Source organism: Ovis aries, chromosome 3 (genome assembly GCF_016772045.2).
Source record: "Ovis aries strain OAR_USU_Benz2616 breed Rambouillet chromosome 3, ARS-UI_Ramb_v3.0, whole genome shotgun sequence".
NCBI lineage: Eukaryota > Metazoa > Chordata > Mammalia > Artiodactyla > Bovidae > Ovis > Ovis aries.
The window spans coordinates 201,140,828-201,151,054 of NC_056056.1; the positions used below are offsets into that span (position 1 = coordinate 201,140,828).

The 10,227-nt window shown below is 40.3% G+C and overlaps 1 long non-coding RNA gene across 1 annotated transcript; it reads left to right on the forward strand.

The window, feature by feature from the left end:
* The first annotated feature begins 544 nt into the window (after positions 1-544).
* On the forward strand, positions 545-6,333 carry LOC132659480 (uncharacterized). The gene is made up of 2 exons (XR_009599997.1): positions 545-615; positions 5,732-6,333. It is a non-coding gene; the product is annotated as an uncharacterized LOC132659480 (long non-coding RNA).
* Positions 6,334-10,227: the final 3,894 nt, after the last annotated feature.

The following is a 10,227-nucleotide window of genomic DNA, read 5'->3' on the forward strand; positions in this document are numbered from 1 at the left end:
TCTTCAAGTTCTACAGTGCCTCTGGAAGCAATCAGCCAGCACTATTGTTTTTCCCATTAGACAATCTATGGTAACAGCTATTTCTATAGGCCATTGATTGCTCATGACAATGTGTTATAACTTAAGTATCTTGCCCACTTCATGCAATAGGCTACCATTTTATTACTGGCAACAGGGTCATTAATCCAAAATTTAGGCAGATCAGAGAATCAGTTCAAAAGTCCCATCATTTTGTTTCTGTTCCCTGAGATCAATTGTTAGTACCAATAAAAATATCAGTTAATATTAAATAAGAGAAGTAGAGATCTAAATGAGTCTTGTAAGAGATTCTATATGATTTAAACCTTCTACACCTGTAGTAGAAGCTAGCGAAATAACACCTAGAGAAGGCTAGCTGAAGGAACAGAGAAGGAGTCACTAACTAACTTCTCTGAAAAGTAAGGGTTGTATAGCTGCCTAAGTGGGACTGCAAAGGGAAAGCTATTGCCTCTGTGTGTTTAGCTATGGCTTCTGTGTCCTAACCAAGTGTCTGTTGCTCATCAACAGGTTTCACAGATAGGAAGACAAGCTGGAGGTGAAGTGAAGGAGAGTGAGGACCATCTGGAACTTGACAAGGTCAATATTTGACCTCTTTGTTCAGCACAAATTTTGACTAAGATGACCTTTAGAGAGCAGTGGCCAGTGCTTCACTTCAGGCTTCTGAAGTACATTTCAAATGATATTAATAAAAGAGAAACATGTATTTTAACACATTTTATCAGCATATTTGAATAATAGGCAAGATAAAAATCCTATGACATTTAGCTTGAGAGAGGGGCTTAAGAAGGTATATATGCCATGGGTGAGTCTTTGGTGGGTAAATAAAGAATGGAGATAAAAAATATTATATTTCCAGGAACAGAAATCAAATTGACATCAGACTTCTCCTCTGTTGTATTAATACCAAATACTTAGTTGAGCAATATAATAGTTTTGAGAGGGGAAATGATGGGACATTAGAATTTATGTTTAAATTGTCTTTAATATAAAAAAGTAAATAACAAATTTATTCTTAGATACTCAAAGGTTCAGAAAATATATGACCTATGTATCCTTTTAGAAAAGCTACTGACAGTTATAGGCCTATTTACCTAAGAGATTAACCAAAATTAATACCTCCAAAATTAGAAGGTTTGGGTATTAATTAAGCAGATCTGTTTAAAAGAATTATAGGCACAGCACACAACTCCCAACAAAAATTCTGAGAATAATAATTTAAGAAGCCACTCTGAATTGACCTTACCATACTAATGATCTTGCAAGAATGCAAAAGTGTGGATGTCTCCTTCTCAGAGAAACTGGACAAAACGTAAAAGGAAGCAGTCTCATAAATATCATTTTCCTTTAGGTTTTTACCAAAAAAAATTTATTAGGTAGTCTCACCCTCAATCAAAGTATACATTTATTTTTAGCATTTCAATTAAATAATGAGACAATTATAAGCTATTAAATCCCAGTATAATTTCTATAAGAAAATACATCAAAATAATGATGAAATTTAATTGAAGTGGTGGTACTTTGACTGAGTTTTGTCTTTTTATTTGAAATTATTTTCCAAATTGTCTTTCAAAAGCAAGTATAAATTTTTTAATTGTAGGAGTTTGCTTCCCAGTAAGACGTAGCCAGTCTTGCAATGCCTAATCTCAAAGTCCTATTAGAGGAGTGGATATGCTATACACACAGGAGAGAACTCCAAGTTTCACTCTCAAGATACTTGAAACATGAGGCGAACTCAAACAAAATAAATTTGTAATAATCTAAACCCAACAGTGGGCTTCCCTAGTGGCTCAGAGGTTAAAGCATCTGCCCGCAATGCAGGAGACCTGGGTTCGATCCCTGGGTTGGGAAGATGCCCTGGAGAAGGAAACGGTAACCCACCCCAGTATTCTTGCCTGGAGAATCCCATGGAAGGAAGAGCCTGGTGGGCTACAGTCCATGGGGTCTCAAAGAGTCAGACACAACTGAACAACTTCACTTTCACTTTCAGTTTAAACGCAACAAAGCATAATCCCAATTGGATCAAACCAATGCCTCTCAATCTAACTTCCTGTTGATGGAAAAGACACGAACGCTCTGGGACAAAAACAATATTTCAGTTCCCATAAGTTTTTGGATATACAACGTTCAACATACAATTCTTTAAAAATGAGACTTGTAAATATGAAGGAAAGATACAGCCTTTAAAAACAGACCTCTAGATTACCCAGATAATGCATATATCCAAAGAAAAACATGATCTGAAAGGATATATGCACCTCAATGTTCATTGCAGCACTGTTTACAACAGCCAAGACATGATAGCAACCGAAATGTCCATCAATGAGGAATGGATAAAGAAGATGTGGTACATCTATACAATGGAATATTACTCAGCCATTAAAAAGAATGAAATAATGCCATTTGCAACAACATGAATGGACTTAGAAATTGTCATGCTTAGTGAAGTAAGTCAGACAAATATTGTATGATATCAGTAAAGTACCTACTACATTCCATTTATTGAAGGTTTCCAGTGTGCCTAGTATGTGCCAGGCATTTTAAATATTTTGTGTCGTTTTTAATCTTTACAACCCTGATAGGCAGACATAATCTTCATAGTGGAGGAAATTACAGATCAGAGAGATTACCTGACAAAGTTAGTAAATAGTAGGAATGAGATTTAAATACTTGACTCAGTATACCATAATCTTTTCAATACAACTGAGATCTCCAATTAGGAAATAAATAGGAACTAGTAGAAAGCTAATATTTAAAAAGAAAAAAAAAAACCCTCAGGCCCCACCCTAGAATGTTAAACCCCAAACTATCTGCTAACTGGTAACCTCCACATTTCAAACTCCATAGTCCAAATTACAGAGGAAGCTAGGGTGTTTGTCTTAGATGTTTACAATCACATGTTTAACTGGTCATCTCATAGGATGTAAACTAGCTTCCCTCCAATCACATACCTACCCTGATCTAATCACTGATCTGGAATGCAATCCAAGATAGCTTCCCTGAGCAGGGCTTGAGTTAAAAGATGACAGTGGGGTGGATAGGGGGAACTTCCTTGGTGGTCCAGTGGCCAAGATCCTGCACTCCCAATCCAGAGAGCCCAGGTTCGATCCCTGGTCATGGAACTAGAGCCCACATGCCACAACTAAGCATTTGAGTATCATCACTAAAGATCCTGCATGCCACAACTAAAGATTGGTTTAAAAACCAATTATTAGACATAGTGGAGGAAACATGAAACGTTACTGCATAAATTAAAGTTAGGCTCAGCTAGTTTTGTTAGTCATGAAAAATAATACTGACACTTTTTAAAGATAGAAGTTTATTTCTCTCACACATAAAAAATAGGCAATTCAGGGCTGTTACAGCTCACCATTATGTAAGGAATGCAGGCTCCCTTTAAACTCTTTCTCCTTCTATCTGAGAGCAACACCATCCTGAGCATGGACCTTTTGCCTCATGGGACCAAAATGGCTGCTTGTATGCCAGACATTATGCCCACATTTATCTTGTGAGAAATTTCCTTGATGCAACAGGAAACTCTAAGTACACTAACATGCAAGCTATCATAGAGGTTTGGGGACAAAAAGGTCTGCAGATGAAATGAAGATGCTCAAATTATGTGGCTTATTAAATCAATTTATAACACAGAATGAGAAAACAAGGAAAAAGAAACAAGGGTAATAGTTTCACACACTTAGGATGCAAGTATATGGAAGCACCACATTAACTGAGTCCTTGATTACATAATGTTTATATATTCTCTTTTCCTCTCTACCACGTCACTCTTCCCCTTTGATGGTATGATTTTGATAAGCAGAACTAGGGTTTGAGCAAAGGAGTTTGGCAGACAGGTTTCTGGAACCAACAAATTCATATGTTCTATCAACAAGAGGCAGGGATGAGTATGCCTGGCTGTGAGTGTAGCTCCCTAATTAGCTTGCTGAACAATTATGAGGGTTATCTATGCTTGTAGGGTAGAACGTGTGTGAGGCCAAAATGGTGCCATGATAAATATCACTAATGAGTAGTTGTATTCCTTTTCTAATGCTGTGTCACAAATTATCACCAATTTGGCAGCTTAAAACAACACCTACTTAGTAGTCACAGCTCTGGAGGCTAGAGGTTCTGCATGACTAGTTTCTCTGCTCAAGGCATTGCAAGGCAGAAACCAAGGTTCATCTGGGCTGAGTTCTTATCTAAGGTTCTGTGGACGAATCCACTTCCAAGCTCATTCTTCCTGTTGACTGAATTCAGTTGCTGAAGTTGGAGGACTGGAGTTCCCTTTCCTCACTGGCTGTGAGCTAGGGGCTGCTCTTGATCCCATGAGGCTGCTGATCTTCCCTGCCCTGTGGCCCCCTCCGTCTTCAAGGCAGAAACGGTGCATCAACTCCTCATGTTTTGAATCTCTAGCTCTCTGTCTCTGATCTTTATGTGTATATTTACAGCCTTCTTAAACTTAGGTCAGGCCCACCTGGATAATCCCTCTATAATAAGATAAACTGATTTAGGATCTCAAATACATCTGCAAAATCCCTTCACAACAACACCTAAATTAATGTTTGATGAATAACTAAGTGAAGATCTATATACACTGGGGGCCAGAAATTTGGAAGACCATTTTACAGTTCTTCCTACCACAGCAGCTGCTGTTAGCTCAAAGATATACCTGTACCTTGTGATTCAACTGTTTTTACCCCTTTCTACCTATGAATAAAATTCTTGTTTGTCTTGTCATATACTTCATTTATTATATGTAACTTAAACATGTTTTACAAGTTACTAACTTACTTAAAATATGTATTTAACACATTTTATGAAATTTGCCTACATCTCGTAAGCTACCTGCCTACACATATCTGTAGTTAACACCCTCTATGAGTTTCGCCTTTATTTTATAGCTTACCCAGTATCTAGACTTAGTACTTCTTATGAGTTTCAAATATCTCATTTATTTGCTTTTTCCTGAATGGAAGAATTGAATATTCTCAAATAAGACAGCACACATACATTCTTTCAGTCAGCAAGTAAAGAAAGAAGTGAAAATGGTATGTCCCAACCACCCCCCACTTAAGGACTTTCACAAACATTTCTGCTTACGTTTCACAGGTCAGAACTAACTCTCTCTAGTTTCCTCTTAATTGTTCACGGATCATTATGCCTTGCCAATTAAACCCTTAGCAATACTGGTGGTTTAGCCACTATGATGTCCAACTCTTGCAACCCCATGGACTGTAGTCTGCCAGGCTCCTTTGTCCATGGGATTTCCTAGGCAAGAATACTGGAGTGGGTTTGCCATTTTCTTCCCAAACCAGGGATCAAACCCAGGTCTCCTGCATTACAGGCATTCTCCTGTATTGCAGGCGGGTTCCTTATCAACTGAGCCACAAGGGAAGCCCTAGTTGATGACTTAGCGATGGTGATGACTTAGCGATGGTGAAGTCCAGGTGATAAATGGAAATGATGGCCTCCTTCACTGCCACCATTGTTACTTTGCTTATGGATGCATTGAGTAAGAACAAGGTCAAGGGTGATTGACAACAATAATGTGGGTCGTATCATCCAACTAATAACTAACCATCATATTTTAAGCAAGGGCTATCAGAATGAACTCAGAATCTGACCAAGGCCATTGGGCAACAAATTCATATATCTTATTATAAATATATAATATATCTTATCATTTTCATATTTTTAGGAGATCCAACCAGTCCATCCTAAAGAAGATCAGTCCTGGGTGTTCTTTGAAAGGACTGATGCTAAAGCTGAAACTCCAATAATTTGGCCACCTGATGCGAAGAACTAACTCACTTGAAAAAACCCTGATGCTGGAAAGACTGAAGGTGGGAGGAGAAGGGGACAACAGAGAGTGAGATGGTTGGATGGCATCACTAACTTGATGGACATGAGTTTGAGTGAACTCCGGGAGTTGGTGATGGACAGGGAGGCCTGGCATGCTGAGGTTCATGGATTTGCAAAGAGTCAGACACGACTGAGCGACTGAACTGAACTGAAAGCCCATATTCTGATAAGTGGAATTACTGATGTCCTGGGTCCTAAGAACTTGATATATTAGGTCAGGCCAATATCGAAAAGTTTGCCATTTGCCCTCTCCCAGTGTGTGATGGTTATATCATTCTTTCTGTGGGATTTCTTATCTCCCATTATTCAGATATTTTACTTTTATAAACTTATTTAAGTCTGAGAACTGCCTTAGTGCCTGTAATTCTATTGTCATGGCTTAAATCAGTTTTTGTTACATCCAGTGTCTTTTTGAAATATACATTTAGCACCATCTTAGTAAGCTGTTTGTCAATTTTTTCTTGCAAATTCCACTGCTGCTGCTGCTGCTGCTAAGTCACTTCAGTCGTGTCCGACTCTGTGTGACCCCATAGATGGCAGCCCACCAGGCTCCTCTGTCCATGGGCTTTTCCAGGCAAGAGTATTGGAATGGGGTGCCATTGCCTTCTCCAAAATTCCACTGCAGTGAAGCTAAAACCATTGATTTCTGAAGTGAAGCATCTTTTGGCAGAATGCATAGTACACTGTCTAAATAGCTACTGCCTTTCTTTTGACCTCTGCAATTGCTGTGCCTAGATCACTTGGTTGTTGTTCAGTCACTACGTCATATGTGATTCTTTGGAACCCCATAGACCGCAGCACACCAGGCCCCTCTATCCTTCACTGTCTCCTGGAGTTTACTTAAATTCATATCCATTGAGTAGGTGATGCTATCTAACCATCTTATCCTCTGCTGCCCCCATCTCCTTTTGTCTTCAATCTTTCCCAGCATCAGGGTCTTTTGCAATGAGTAAGCTCTTCTATACCTGTTTCATTTTCTTAATAGTTGCCACTTGGGCCAGGCTAACCCCAATTTTTCCAAACACTATAGTTACCCATTATTGTATTTTGTTTTCTGCCCCCATATCAGTTGGTATGGAAAATTAGCTTTCAAAGCCTATTTTCAGCTTTTTCAGTTTATCATTTCAATAATATGTTCAGGACCTTGTGCTTAAGAATTCCGTGGGAGATCTGAGTGAAAACTCAGACTCTTCACCTGATCTCAGTCCTACAGAATCAGAGTATCTGAGTATAAGGCCAGGAATCTTCATTTTAACATGCTTCTTAGCTAAGTCTTGTGTAAAATAAAAATCGCTGCCTGGTTGGCCTTCTCATCAATTGAATCCTAATGGCTATAGAGATGGGTGAATAATCGAACCTTGACTGATGAATTTGATGGGGCAGTGAAGAACTAGTATAATATTCCTTTTTGGGGAAGAATTTATTTTGCCTCTCAACATAAAACCAGATAAAGAAAGTGGGGCAAAAGAGTTAATGTATTTATCCAAGATCACAAAGATAAGCTACTTCTTATGGCCCTGTTCTATGCTGAAAGACATAAGATCTTGGAGTAGACCATAGAATAAATACCTCAAAACATACAACTAAACTATAATTGAGTGAAACAGGCAAAAGTAGATTTTATATATTATACACACACTGTTGTTTTACAGTCGCTCAGTCATGTCCGAGTCTTTGCGATCCCATGGACTGTAGCCCGCCAGGCTCTTCTGTCCATGGAATTCTCCAGGCAAGAATACTGGAGTGGACTGCCATTTCCTTCTCCATTATACAAGCATAAATAAATGTTTAAAATTATTCATAATTATTTGTGGGGAGACCTGGAATGTGGAAATTATGTCAGAACTTGATCCACTCCAAACTCCCATTTCTCCATTTTAAGAAACTCAGCTACAACTGTTCCTATTAAAGAAATATTACCATTTATTTTCTTAGAAATTAAAGGTGATAGAATTCTTGCTTTTGCCAATAAATTAAGGAAAAATTCTCAGTGAAGATATAGCATGTGGCTGTTGCTCTAGGCCGTTACCCACACCCACTCTGTTACCAAACAACAATTACCATGGGACCGTTAGCGGTCCTGCTAGCCATTGGTCAGAACAGCAATGGGCCCCTCCCACAAGCAACCAACTGTCAAGGAGTGACAGTTAGTCATCCTGCTCAGCCATTGGTCACACAGCATTGGGCCCCTCCCACAAGCAACCATCAAGGAGTGACCATTAGTCATCCTGCTCAGCCATTGGTCAGCACAGCAGTGGCCCCTCCCACAAGCAACCTACTGTCAAGGTGTGACCGTTAGTGGTCCTGCTGGCTATTGGTCAGCACTGCAGTGGGCCCTGCCCACAAGCAACTAACTGTCAAGGTGCAATAGTTGGTGAGGTGATTTGGACAAGAATCTGTGGAGTGGTGGTTGGCAGATGGAGAGTGAGATAAAAGGCAGGGCCCTGTCTTCTCCCCAGGAGCTCTCCAGCTCACCTGTCCTTGAGTGGGTGGTGAGCTGAGGGCCCAGGGAGCAGGCTGGGGGCTATGTCCTGAAAGGCTTCAGAGCCCCTGCCAAGGCTGCCTGCTGGCCAGCCCAAGGCCTTGAGGTGGCAGTGAACCTATTCCCCATCCCCACCTCTGTGACCTCACAGCTGTCTTCCTGGGACACAGTCTATGGGACCTGCCCCTGCCATATGAGGGCCTGAAGAGCCTAAGGGTCAGCTGGGTCCTGGGTGCCTGGCTCCCTCAACAATGATGATGATGGCTGGGCAAGGTCTGAGGGAGCCTCCAGCTGCTGTCTGCCTTCTCTTAGCCAGGACTGGGACTTGGAGGGTGGAAGTAATGCCTGGGGAGCTGGCCCTTTCTTGTCAGAACAGAGAATAATTATTTGTTTGGTAGAGATTTACAGTAACATCCTTATCTGACCATGACCTGACCTCCAGAACAAAGGCTCTCACCACGCACCTCCCTCACCTTTCCTAGAAGAGGGCTTTGCTGAAAGCTTTTGGGGAATTTAGGGTTTTTAAGACATGAGCCACTCATATCCTTGCATGGCCCTCAATAAACTATTCTCTGTTCTGAACTCCAGTGTTTAAGTGTTATTTGGCCTCACTGTGCACTGGTTACAAGGACTAGTTTTTAGGTAACAAAAGCAATTTTAGATCACCTACAGGATCCCATTTTCCTATTTGGAACCAGTATGTTGTTCCATGTCCAGTTCTAACTGTGGCTTCCTACCTGCATACAGATTTCTCAAGAGGCAGGTTAGGTGGTCTGGTAGTCCCATCTCTTTCAGAATTTTCCACAGTTTATTGTGGTCCACACAGTCAAAGGCATTGGCAGAGTCAATAAAGCAAAAATAGATGTTTTTCTGGAACTCTCTTGCTTTTTCCATGCACCAGCAGATGTTGGCAATTTGATCTCTGGTTCCTCTGCCTTTTCTAAAACCAGCTTGAACATTAGGGAGCTCACGGTTCATGTATTGCTGAAGCCTGGCTTGGAGAATTTGGGCATTACTTTACTAGCATGTGAGATGAGTGCAATTGTGTGGTAGTTTGAGCATCCATTTGCATTGCCTTTCTTTGGAACTGGAATGAAACTGACCTTTTCCAGTCCTGTGGCCACTGCAGAGTTTTCCCAATTTGCTGTCATATTGAGTGCAGCACTTTCACAGCATCATCTTTCAGGATTTGAAAGAGCTCAACTGGAAGTTCATCACCTCCACTAGCTTTGTTCATAGTGATGCTTTCTAAGGCCCACTTGACTTCACATTCCAGGATGTCTGGCTCTAGATTAGTGATCACATCATCATGATTATCTGGGTCGTGAAGATCTTTTTTATACAGTTCTTCCGAATATTCTTGCCACCTCTTCTTAGCATCTTCTGCTTCTGTTAGGTCCAGACCATTTCTGTCCTTTATCGAGCCCATCTTCACATGAAATGTTCCCTTGGCATCTCTAATTTTCTTGACGAGATCTCTAGTCCTTCCCATTCTGTTGTTTTCCTCTATTTCTTTGCATTGATCACTAAAGACGGCTTTCTTATGTTTTCTTGCTATTCTTTGGAACTCTGCATTCAGATACTTATAGCTTTCCTTTTCTCCTTTGCTTTTCGCCTCTCTTTTTTTTTTCACAGCTATTTGTAAGGCCTCCCCAGGCAGCCATTTTGCTTTTTTGCATTTATTTTCCATGGGGATGGTCTTCATCCTTATCTCCTGTACAATGTCACAAACCTCATTCCATAGTTCATCAGGCACTCTATCTTATCAGATCTAGGCCCTTAAATCTATTTCTCACTTCCACTGTATATTCATAAGGGATTTAACTTAGGTCATACCTGAATGGTCTAAT